Consider the following 13224-nt stretch of genomic DNA (forward strand, 5'->3'; position numbering starts at 1 on the left):
CGCGACAATACGTTGTGCAATGTCTTCCGCCAAGAAAAAATGATAAGGAACCGAAAATTACTAGAATGCGCAGCACTTCCCAACACGGCCGCCGCAATAAGTACATGCAGTAGTCATTGGTGGCTTTTCCCCACCATTACTTTTCTGTATTAACAATCCGGACGGACGTATACACCAGCGTCCGTCCGTGCGCCGTAGATACACACCTCGCTGAAGTACCAAACGCAATAAGCTATGCTCGCTGTTTATGTCACATGCCATTGTTTGCAAGCAATATCGTTAAAATATTCAGGAGCCCTTACTCTATAAGGGAAACGAGCAAGCAAAGCTTGGATACAGCGTGCCTAACGTCCTGCTTTTCTCTATTTAGGTAGCGCCCGTCCCCAGAACGCCGTTTTCAGTCTGAATCGGCACCGCGTCTTTCTGTTCTTTCCAGCGTTCGTCAGCCTCTAAACGGGCCAAAGAAAGGACCGTCAACCGTCACGCGATAATTTCAACGCGGGTTAGGAATTCAATTTTCTCGAAAGCAGAATTTTCCTGAAATGTGCAATTCATGATATTGACCTTAAGCGTTGCCCAGCAGATCGTTTTTAGTCCGCCAACACGAACTATTTCAATGGAACGTCAATATCGTGGTTATCGCAAACAGCACTGGGCAAGAACGGTTTACCCTCGCAAACCGAGACGCAGCGTCTCGATGGCGTGTGACAAGCTGAGCCTCAGTGCAGTGCACAGCCGTGAACCGGTGCAAGTTAATGGCAGCTTGTGAGCATTGTGAATGTTCACTCGGCTGTTCCTGCAAAATCGAGGCTCGTCCGTCGAAATTACTCTTTGTATGAAATCCTTGTCTTGGCCAACTTTTATTAGGGCCCAACCACAATAGTCTGATCGTTTTTCAAAGTCTGCCTCACTTTGGTGCAGAGGAAGGCTCACGTGGTATGGTTGAAATTCGTGCTTCTTTTAGAACGTTGTGCACTGTTCCCACGCTTTTCCCGCATTGTTTAGAAATCTCTCTCTTGCTTGCATTTGTCATTGCATTCACGCAGGCAAGGACATCAATTTCAAGGTCTTCATCAATGATGCTCTTCTTGGGCTGCCTTTTTTGGTGAACTGAGCCTGTTGTGCGAAACCTTTGAAAATGCTAACAAATGTTGCTTTGGTTGGAACTCGCCGATCCGGAAGGCGAGACGCGTACATTACCAGTGACGGATTGCACTTCATCTCCGCCATTGATAACACCGCATTTATTTTTTCTGTCGTAGAATAGTATCTTGAGCCAGACGAAGCAGCCATATTTCAACGCAGAAGTGCGAATGTAGGGCTTGCTTGTCCGAAGAGCCCAGCTTAGTAGAGGCAATCAGTGGCATGGCCAAATGCACATAATGTAAGCTCAGTGGTTCACTCGACGCAGTTGCAAGGCGATGCCTGATCGGTTCGGCACTATTGCAAAACATCGATGAATTTAAAAAAATCGTCAGGCATACACCAACGAAGTGCACTACTCACGCCGGTTCACAGGCGTCCTTCTATTTCACAGCAGCTTTTCGGGCGTAGGCAATACAAGGCCCTCAAATCACACACTTCGGACAGGTACAGCGTCCCTGGAACACCACTGGCAACTCGCATGCATGCGTATTTAGACGGCTTGGGCTGAAATTTTAGACATGCACATCTCGGGACACAGGCACGTTACTTAAATTGCCCAAATTTCAAGTCACCAAACAGCACCGCCTCTGAGTTTTAACATAAACAAACATGCTAACTGCAGTAAATAATAAGGTAATTTTCGAATGTTTTAATATACTGGCATTATGAAGAGAAATACCGTTACAGTTCGCGACCGCGTGCCCGCGTAACCTAAGTAGAAAAGTGACTTCGGTGTAGTCCTTTTCGCATTTTCTCTTAAAAATGCGGAAAGTCTAACTTTGAATACCCTGTATATCCTAGTGTGGTAAGAAGGTTATAAACAGGGATAAAGTGCCTCAGAAGGGCTGGTCAACGTTTCGATAGGAGGACCCATCTTCGTCAAAGGCGGCCTCGGCATCCTCGATATGTTAATTTTAAAGGGTTTGTACAGTGACGTCACGTTCGGTTGTTGTGGGTGGCGGCTGGTTGTAAAGCGAGAGACTTCAGAGAAAATGAGCGCTGTCGCCAGACGTGTGTGAGCGTGGTTCCTAAGACGAGGGGACAAGAGCGGGATAGTTGGAAGACGCGACACCAAGAGTAAAAAAAAATGAACAAGTAAAAGAAGGGCATCGGAGGGTATTGGGGAAGCGGGAGCGTTCAAGGGTGTCGTTGGCGGCATGTTCTTGTGGCTTTAGAAAAGCTGGTCAGGTGGTCAATACGTGCGTAACAAAAAAGACCCAAGAAGACATCAGTTAAAAGAATGACTTTAGTAGCGTAGCAGCAATTCGTCGAGTAATTTTGAAGGAGTGTGGGGTGCAATGCATGGGGTAACTGGAAAGCTGCGGTATGATCTTTCGAGGGACGTTAGCCCCAGAAACTCAACGTAGGTGTCGTTACGGCGGTGTACAGAAGTGGCAATACCCCGTCTGGCTGAGGCACCGAAAAAGGTATACTGGCATCTGGGACCTTCGAATGTGTTGGTGAGGCTTTTTCAAAAAAATATGTAGTAAAAACAGACAAAAAACGGGGGGGGGGGGGGGGGGACCGAAACCGGAATAAGAAATAGGAGGGTGACGAGCGCAGAAGTGGTCGGGGGCACGTGTACAGTGGGAAAAGGGGGCCATACAGTTGATTTAAACGTAAAAACATTAAAAGGTATATTCCATTGTGTATTATGCGGAAAAAAAAATTCAAAATGGTAGATTAGGTCAGGCAAAGAATTAAAATTAGCTGGTGGCATAATGTGTATTGTGCCTTCGTCGATGTTATGAGAATTTCAGATTTAAGTTACCGCTTTTAGAGATTCTAAGTTGCCACGTGCCGAAATAATTCCCGTCGGGTGTAGCCAATTAAACTTGTGTCTGATGTATGATTCCGTATATTTCCTTTTGCGAAGTGAACGGAAATTTGTTTGTAGTATATAGAGCCTTGCTTTCTCGAATGTTCATTGAAGTGGCTGGCTAATGCTTTAGGTAAAATGTGTTTTGTATCCGCGCGGTGACCGATGACTCTTGCATGAATTTGTTGTCGAGTCTCAACCATGTATTGCTTGCTACAAACGACACATTCTAAACAGTAGACTACTTCACTTGATGTGCAGGTAAACTCGAAGTTACCTTGTGTGAGTAATACGACGCTGTACTTTTTACTGTAGTAGTAGATTTATTATGTTTGCATGTAGAGCACCTGGGGCGGCCACAGGGACAGGTTCCCAACTTCGTATTTGTTCTTAGTTTTGCATACACAATAATATATTTAAAATTAGTGTTGTGTACGTAGACTACTCTGGGTGGGTTGAAAAAGATCTTATTAAGTTTCTGGTTGCTGATGAGGATAGGGTAGTATTTACTGAGGATGTGAATCACCTTGGGGAGTGCGTTTGAGAATTTAGTACTAAGAAGAGGCGTTGTTGTTCTTGTGAACCTATGGCGGTGCTGGAGGACCTCCGCTCGATCAAGTTTGGTTGCAGTCAAACTTTCGAGAGACCGAAAATATATGGACTCATATTTTATCCACAAGGTTAAATATGACAGCGAACTCCTATAAACAGTTGCTTTTGAAACCATGAAATATACTAATGGCACAAATACAACTAGGAGTACCTAATTTTCTTGTAGGGGTGCGCTAAGAGCGAATAGTAGATTTAGACCTGAATATCCATTCGAATGAAGGAAAACAAGCTGTATATGGAATAAATTGTCGAATAGGAGATCATTTATTACAAAACTTAATCCTTACAAGTATTGTGCAAGAAAAGAGGGTGCTTCATAAGCTCTGTATATAGAGTACGGTCTACTGATAATAATGAAGGGAGCACCAAACTAATATTTCAGCACTGGTTACACCACCGTTCTAAAGGTATATGAAGGTACATGAAGTATATGAAGGTATGAAAATACATCGTTTATTAATACATCGTATGTGGAATAGAATCAATTGTTTCTTCCCCTTCAAAGATGAAGAATTAGTGACGGTACGTTGAAGTGTATACGGATACACAGGTTAGACAGGCGGTTGTTCACAAGGCCTTAAGTGTTTTGCCGCGTATGCAAATTGCAATCTGTGTGCCTCCGGTGGGTAATCGGTCCGATCTTCGCCCCCGCTGTCGCGCTTTCCAAAATACACCTTGCTTTTATCGTTGCCTCTATTCGGGTACGTCACGTTATTGTTTCGATCAGGGCAGTCAACCTGGCCGAACCATGTACCGGCGACGCGGTGCCGTTTGACGAATTCTGGCGTTCGCGCGGTTTCTGTGCGATGGCTGCATTACTATTTTAAGTGTTTCATTTATGCCTCCTACGCGCTCACCTAAAAATGCTGATAACGAATGTAATTGGTGTCCTGTCGAGAGAGAATAAACTTTTTATTGTACGAAGGAACTCCGTGGGGTTAATCTCGGGTGGAGCCTTCTGGTAGAGCCCCACTGGCCGTAGCGGCTCGCCGGGCCTGGTCCAGGGTCGCCAGTTGGCTTCCCAGTGCCAGCTCGGAAAGCGGTGCCTCCCAAGACCACGTCGTGAGTGTTTGTGATGAGCTCACCAGCCTAGATACTGCCTGGGCTGGGCGCTCCGTACACTGGTAAGTAATGTGTGTCAGTGTGGCTGTGTGGTCGTTACACCACGGACATATCCCTGTTGTGTATACCTCTGGAAAGATTGCGTGCAGTCTCGATATGTGCGGGTATGTGTTTGTTTGAAGGCGGCGCCAGTCCCTGGCTTGTTGGCTGCTTAAGTTGGGATGTGGAGGAGCGCACTTCCGTCTGGTAAGGCGCTGGTACTCCAAAATCTGCCTACCAGTGATGGTTTCCTCATGGTAATCTGAAGGGGGTCCCGAGGAAGGTTCTGCAGCTCGGCCAGCAAGTCCCCGAGCTACGCAGTTCGCCTCCTCGTTGCCCCCCAGGCCCGTGTGCCCCGGGCACCAGGCGACGGCATGTTCCTCAGTCAATCCGGGGCCCAGGATATCAGTGACGCACCTGGGAAGTGTGCCTCTGAGGTATAACCGACAGGCGGCCTGTGAATCTGTCAGAATGATGTCCCCATGTCCAAACACTGGGTCCTTGTTCTACCACTGTTGATCATAGCAAGGAAAGAAGTTACTCACAGCCGTATACTGAAGTCTTTCTTCATTACGCCGTTGAAAGACGGGCTTGACCCACCAACGTCTCCGCAGCGGTCGCGAAGTCGCCACTTTCATCCATAGCTTCCATCAGTGAAACTGCGTCAGCGTCGCCCGCCATGCCAGCCACCATGCTGGCTCCGTGTGGTGATGCCGGGACCTTTGCTCATGCGGATGGCAACGACATCGACGACTGGAGGCGACTCTATGAGTGCGTAAGCGCACAGTACAGGTGAGACCCGACCTTGATGCTGGAGAATGCAAAATCTTATCTAAAGAGATATGCGAAGGCATAGCTCAAAAACAACGAAGAGAAGCTCACAAGCAGGGGCGTATGTAAGACGAAACATCGCGACTTTTTTGGCCAACCTGCAGGCTGCCCGCCAGTCGCCAAGAAGGCATGTGCCTCACGTATGAGACATCTACAGGTCGCACCTCACCTAGATTCAGGATGTCCTGGCCCTCTGCCGAAAAGTTCACGCCAATATGACAGAAGCCGGTAAAGTCGCGCACGTACTGCAGGGCACCGCGCATGATGCGTTTAGCTTTATCATCTATAAAGGCTCTTCAACAGTCGACACGATTATTGTTGAATGCCGACGCTTCGAAGATGCTAAGAGCCTGCGCATCGCCCAGAACTTTGCCAGCTTTCCGAACATGACATCGACATCAACCTGCGAGGACATTCGTATTGCGATCGTCACATACTGTCACCCGAATTTTTCCACACGAAATCGAAGCCGTATCGCCCGCCCATTTCATGCGAGGGAACACACCGTATCGCATATGGAATCCGTTCTTGGTCAAGAACTGGCAAACTTGCGCATTCAAACAATCCCTTCTGTGGGCCGTCCTGATATTTATAATTCGGCCACCTTTAACTCTCTCCAATGCCGTTGTCCTACTGCCAATTATCGCGATCAGAATGCGTGGAGGATTCCTAATGACAAACAAATTTAGTTCCGATGTGGTCGTGTCGGACACATTTGAAGGCATTGTCGAAGTCCTTGGTCCACGCTTTCTCGAAGAAGCTTCTCCAGCATGCTCTAACCACCGCGAAGCCGGAACCAGGTACAAACCCCAGTTCAAACAGAAACATCTGCCGAGAACACTACGACCGCCATCCAGTACAGCCACTCGGCCTCACCACGACGCCGGCCGTCTCGTTCAGCTTCCCCACGCCAATCCCCGTCGCCGTGCTGCTCCCAGTGTTTCTCTTCAGGAAACTGACGACTGCAGCTCCTGGGGGTGTTGTTGGTATTACGACCTACCCTCAAAATTGATCGACCCCGGTGCCCATATTTCTGCGATGAGCTATCACTTCCGTCAGCATTTGAAGAAAGTAATGACCCCTGCCCTATTACGTGCTGTATACGTGGGGCGGACGGTGGTCAGTCTCCCGTGCTGGCATATGTACCGCACGTGTCAGTGTTGCCGACCGCCAAACATTTGTTTCGTTCACTGTCCTCGCCTACCGTTGAAATAATGCCATCCTCGGTCTCCACTTTTTAACCACCCTCTGCGCCTTGACCGATTGTTCCACTGGTATTGTATAGCTTGTCGTACCAACGGCTCGGAACGGTTGAGAGCCTGCTCTGTTATGCCGAGCACGTCCGCTTGCCTCCGCAAGCCGTCACTTGTGTCTCTGTTATGAGGTCTCTATCAGTACCTGACGGTGACTTTGTGCTCGCTCCCATCACTGCAGTTTGAGAAGCAATATTGCCTCTACGAGACAATCTTGCTTGCCTTCCTGTGATGAATTTTAGGCTGTGCTTGCAATTACTGCCACATGACATTTCTCTCGCTATGCTGACGCCTTCCTGACGTCTTTTTCACCCCATCTCTCACCTTCTTACCTGATGAAAATGATCGCTCCAGATTTTTCGCTCCACCAAACTAACAATATCCTTCGCCTCCTCTCCTCTTTTCGGGAGGTCTTTGACCTTTCTGACTGTCCTCTTGATCAAACATGCGCTGTCAAGCACCGCACAAACACTGGCGATACTGGCGATGCCCATCCAATCCACCGATGGCCATACCGGGTATCTTCAGGTATGCGCCAGATAATTCAAGAGAAGGTCCACAAGATTCGCGCCAAAAATTAAATCGAGCCGTCCGGCAGCCCTTGGGTACCTCGTGTGGTTCTTTTAGAAAAGGAAGACGACAAATGCACATTTTGCGCGGACTTCCGTCAACTTAACAAGATCACCAAAAGAGATGTGTACCCGCTCCGACACATAGACGATGCCCTTGATTGCCTCCGCGGCGCCAAGTATTTTTCTTCAATCGTACTTTGGTGAGGATACTGGCCGATCGCCAGCGATGACATAGACCATGAGAATACTGATTTTGTTACCCTGGACAGTCTTTATCAATTTAAAGTCGTGCATATCGCTTAAAGCCCTCGTATATGGTTTTAAGTGGTCATTTTGCATGCGTTACCTTGTTGGCGTCATCGTATTTTGACCGACATTTGAAACGCGTCTCGACCGACTATGCTGTACACATTCTGTGTTTCACAACGCCGGCCTCCCACACAATTAATCAAACTGTCATTCCAGATGTCAGCAAGTTACAATACTCTGTCATCTCGTCGAGTCGACCGGTGTTCACCCCGACCCTGATAAAGTTGAAACCGTGTTAGAAATTCCACATTCCGACTTCCACAAAGGAAGTTCGTAGCTTTTTGGGACTGTCCGCCTACTTCCATCGCTTTGCCAAGAATTTTGCGGAAATCGCACGTTCTGTCACAAGCTTACTGAAGCTAGGCTTCTCGTGTTATTTTTTTTGGGTGCACACTACACCACCTGACCTGGCTCATTTCGACGGCAGCCCTCCAAGAGAACTACACACCGATGCCAGCGGCTACGGAATCGGAGTTGCTTTGGTCCAGCATAAGAATGATCATGCCCTTGTTATTGCCTATGCCAGCAGTCTCCTCTCCCCAGCCGAACAGAACTAATCTATCAGGCAACCGGAGCGTCTCGCTCTCGTTTGGGCGGTGGGCTGATTCCGCCCCTAGTTACATGGCGGGCATTTCACCGTGACTAGCGATCCGCACATCTTTTGCGGGCTTTCTTCCCTTAAGGATAGAATGGGGCGTCCGGGTCGTGGGCAGTCTGGCTCCAAGAATACACATACTCTGTTTCTTATAAGTCTGGCCGATTGCACCGGGACGCTCACTGTTTGCCATGCAATCCCGTAGATCCGCCTAAAGCCTCCGTATAAGCGCCTGCATGTGTGCTTTCGCTATCCGCTATAAGCCACTTTCCTGATGACCAGCGCCGTGATTCCATCTTACGTTATTTTTCAGAAGTTGTATTCTGCAGCACCCAATCCATCTATTCGCCTCTTCGTACAAGATGGCACATTGCATCGCCACAACGTCTACATGGGGCCCTATAACGTAACACTATTCCAATATGTTTTTATTCTAATCTCCTGAGGTCAAATTTGCGTAACCGCCAACGCAAGCATCGGGCGGTCACCCGGAGGGTTGTCTCAACAGGCCACTCAAACGCTTTCCTCGTTCATAGAAGCTCACTTTTGTTTGCTTTAAGAACGAATAACATTGCCTACACTGAGCGGTTTCTCTTACCTAATTGGCTCACAAGAGGCGAGGAGCACGCGCAAGTGGAGAGGGATTCGATGGGGCTGAGCCACTGCAGTGAATATCGATAACCGGATGGAGAGGGTGGTGCCGGCGTCTGCGATTGGTCCGCTGTCCCTTGCATAGCTTGCGGCGGCTCCTCGACAATCGTGGCGGCATGCAACGGAAGGTGAAGAATCACGCTAAAACGGATCCTCAGCAAAGAAGAGTTGGAAGAACGAGGTCGTAAACGTGCTGAAAGTGCTCGACAACATTACACGGCCACGCAGAAAGTTTTATAACACGCAAATAAACCCATGCTCTCCGGCAGGTGCCAGTAACCAGTGCCTGAGCGATCGGCAGCAGCCATCTTTTATTCCTTTGGGAACGAGACAGCCTGCGGCTATTCAGAAGAAAATTCAGTTTCGTTCGGCATATTAATGCACCTTTAACGCGTACACGTCACCTTGACGCGTGAGTTTTTGCGGTTTTGTGGCGTCGCGTGACAAGCAGGCGAAGTGGGTGCAGCCCTAAAACTCTTGACCAATAGCCGAGGGCTAAAGGCGAAAAGGCGTCGAATCAGAAATAACAATTTTTGTTTCCTTCGGTGAATTCATGCATAATCAGTTTGTACACGTCATATCAGATGGGGAACTATCGCGGTTTTCGTGACGTCGAGTGACAGACAGGTAAAGTGGGAGTGTTCCCCTGGACGGATAAGAAGCACTCGTTGTTGTTCCTACGCACCTGCGCTTGAGCGTCCTCGGCCAGCTGCTTGACGCCCACCTGCCGGTGTCTTGGTGTTTTACGGACCCAGCATCGCGTTCGGCGTCGCGTCTGTTGTCCCCGTCTTCACCGCTCCGTTCGGCGCTACGTCACGGCATGGGAACCAATCTGACGCCAAAAGAAGCAATCTATTCCCCCTGCTAGTCATCTTCAGCACCTTGAGGTCCTATCTCACCCCTTATTTCGAGTTGGTCTTGAACACCTCGGTTCTTTCTCCACCTCTGCTGATGGCAACAAATGGATGGCCGTTGCTACAGACCACACCACCCGATACATAATTACACATGCTCTCCCTACCAGTTGTGCTAGAGCCGTTGCTGATTTCCTGCCACGCAATGCCGTCTTACAGCTCCTCGTCAACTCCTCACCGACCCCGGCCGCTACTTTCTCTCCAGCGTTATCGATGAGCTGCTTCGCTCCGGCGTCACAAAACAGGAATTTAGGACTGGTTACCGCGGTTTTTCGGCCTTTTATATTGTGTTCAGCCGTGACCCAATGTTCCCTTTTGACACTATCGTCTAGGCTGTCCACCATTTGCGCATTCAGTACGCCCGCGATGCCATTTCCAAAGCAGACGATGCACGCCAGATTGCTCGCCATCGCCTTACGATATCGAATGACCACGAGAGGCACCACTATCACTCCCCTCATAGGGACGTTATCTTACCCTGATTGGCCTTGTGCTCTTGTGGACTCCGACTTGGCGTGATTGACTATCTGAAAAATTGTTTTCCATGCACTCCGCACCCTACTCTGTCCTAAGACGCGTTCCTTTTCAAATGAGTCCTCTCCAGTCTTCATCTCCGTCCATTTCGCCGCCTACAGACGTTGTTCCGGCATCACGCGTTAAACTCTACCGCTCCCCTATGCTATGGAAGTCAGACTCTGGAGTTTTGCAAGACGCGTAGCGCCACCTGCCGGTGCGAAGAGGCAGTAATTGAGTAGTCCGAAGCCCGACTCCCTTGCTAAGTTACCTATGCAGCTAGTGACTGCGAAACAACGATTTAACTTTAAGTGTTTTGCGCATTTAATACCCAGACAGAGAGCTATGAATTTCTGCGCTAGTCAGACGCGCCGCCGAACTGCCATAAAGCGTTTGCTGGCTCACTTTTCAGACTGATGGCGGAAACGACGGCAACCGCGATAGCTCCGCGCGCTACGAAGAAACGCCGCAATCGACGCTACTGTTGTGTTGTAAATTGCCATGAACGTGAAGTACGGAATAACAACGTTCAGTTTTACCAATTTGCATCGCGATCGTATGAAGGGGAAAGGCGAGAGCACTGGATACGGGCCGTTCAACCTGTTGGGTAATCGGATTACTTGCATTCCCCACAACACAGCGGCTCGCATGAGAAAGTGCGACAATTTTGTTTTTCTGTAATTGTGTTGCGTAGCCCTTGTGGAGGACCGTGGTAACCAAGTGAAAACTCGAGTATTTGCAGCCGCCACTTCGTTGGTAACAGAAAAAACAGCGTTGCGAACCATCCTGCTTATGCGTCATTGATATCTCCAACTTTTAACAGACGTCCGCCTCCGCTTGACTCAACAAGTGGAACGGAGAGATTATGCAGGTCAGCTTAACCAAACACTTTGGTTCGTTTATGGATTCAAAATCCTGTTCTAGAGCATCGTTGGATCGCGAACTCATTTCTACTTCCGGTATTTTGTATGTCCTGCACCGATACAACAAGCACGCTTCGCAATTCGCTGAGCCTGCTCCACTGCGCAATTACTTCGCAATTACTCCATGAGTAATTGCGAAGTAATGCACGTGTGTAAAGAAAAAAATGTCGCGTGTATCTACATTTATTTGTGCGCGCTTGTTGGTCGGAGCGTCTGTGAAACGTTCAAATTAAGGTTCAAGCGATGCTGTAGCTCCTGCGAGAAAGACAGATGCAGCGCGTAGGCACTGTAGGAAGCTTCTTTCGTTATGATGGCACGCTGTTTTCTGCCTTGGAAAAGGTTTTCTGTTTGCTGCCCTGGAAAAGGCTATGAAAGGATTTACTCTCTGTAAATAATTGCGACAAAACATTACGATAAAATACATAAAAATGTAGGAGATACATAAGTCTTGTGTTCAGGACATATTCAGTATGAACCAATTTGAAATGCTTAGCTTTTGTGCTGATATGCCTACAGACAAACCTGATGCTCTCTGTACTTGCGAGTTGCAGCACGCCGAAATAACACTTGAGACTTTATTTTATATTGTACACGTACTTCGCCCTGCTGAGCTTCCTTTCCGAAGCGTGGATGGGTGGAAGACGCTTTCCAGGCCCTTGATTTTGAGGAAACCGTGCCTCAACACAAACGAAAGAGAAGGGTCCATTGAGGCCTATGCACCTTCGCTTGCGGACAGCTCTCCTTGCACTACTCAGTTCGCGCCAAGGCTCCGATGGGGGCGCTGGTGACGGGTTTTCCCGCAGCGCCGCCTATAGGAAGGACGGATGGACCTATAGGAAGGTCCATCACGGTAATTTAACAGCTGGAGGTCATGTTGCCTAATATTCCTCTACAGGAGCGTCGATGAAGAAGAGGCTGTTGAACAGGCGCCCCCATTTAACGATATGGTTCAATGGTTGCTTTCCTTGTAAATATATTGTGAATACGTTGTCTTGTTGTTTCAACCTCCACGTAACAATTGTTTCTCTTCTTAACACACGGGCTGAATGACGTATGCTGCGAGCAAGGGAAAAGAGGCCTAATTTAATATGTTGTCGTGGTCTAGTCGGAACACATGTGGGTGCGGTTTTTTCGCACACGCGTGTAACTTTTTTATCATGCGCTTACTGTTTTAATTTGTTTTGAGTTGATATATTCTAATTTGTTTTTAAGAGGTAGCTTTAGCTCCAGCCCCACTCCCACGCACTCTATTCAAGTACTTATAAAACGGGAAGACGATTGTCTGGGATAACCCCTGGACCGATTTAATGAAATTTGCGACATTTCAGAGAGAAAGATAAATCCTAGTGACTGGTCGAAGCAGAACTGCGATTAAAGGCCTGAATTTTGCGCTAAGGATTTTCAAAAATTTCCAAACATCTAAAAAAATTATGATACAAAGTTTATAAATAATAGCTCTGCATCAAGAGTAAATATCGCGGTTCTGTAAACGGCATTCATTCGATCATTAAAAGCAGACAAATTTGATATGTTAATTTATATCTTACGTATAATTGTTGCGTTGTCTGCAAGAGTTCTGCAAAAGCTATATTTTCATATTACTGATTTTTTCTTTACATTTAAGTCTAATATATCAAAATTGTCCGCTTTAGATGTACTATCACATGCAATTCACAAAATTGTGATATGAATTTTACTTGATGTGTTAGAGAACTGTATACTTGATAGTTTTGCTTCCTGAAAATTGTTAATTTTTGCCAATTTCTAGTAAAAGATTGACGGTCTAAATAAAAATTCGGAACGAACAGTCTCTAGAGTTTCAGTTTTTCTTTGAAATGTAGCAATCCTCGTCAAATCTCGTGCAGTGGTTGCGAGAAAAGCGAATTCTGCTGTTACACGTATTCCGATAGGAACACACGAGCTAAAGCTTCCTCTTAAAACTGCATGAAATTAGCTAGAATGTTGTGAGTTTAACAAGAATCAAT

Source organism: Dermacentor andersoni, chromosome 4 (assembly GCF_023375885.2).
Source record: "Dermacentor andersoni chromosome 4, qqDerAnde1_hic_scaffold, whole genome shotgun sequence".
Lineage (NCBI taxonomy): Eukaryota > Metazoa > Arthropoda > Arachnida > Ixodida > Ixodidae > Dermacentor > Dermacentor andersoni.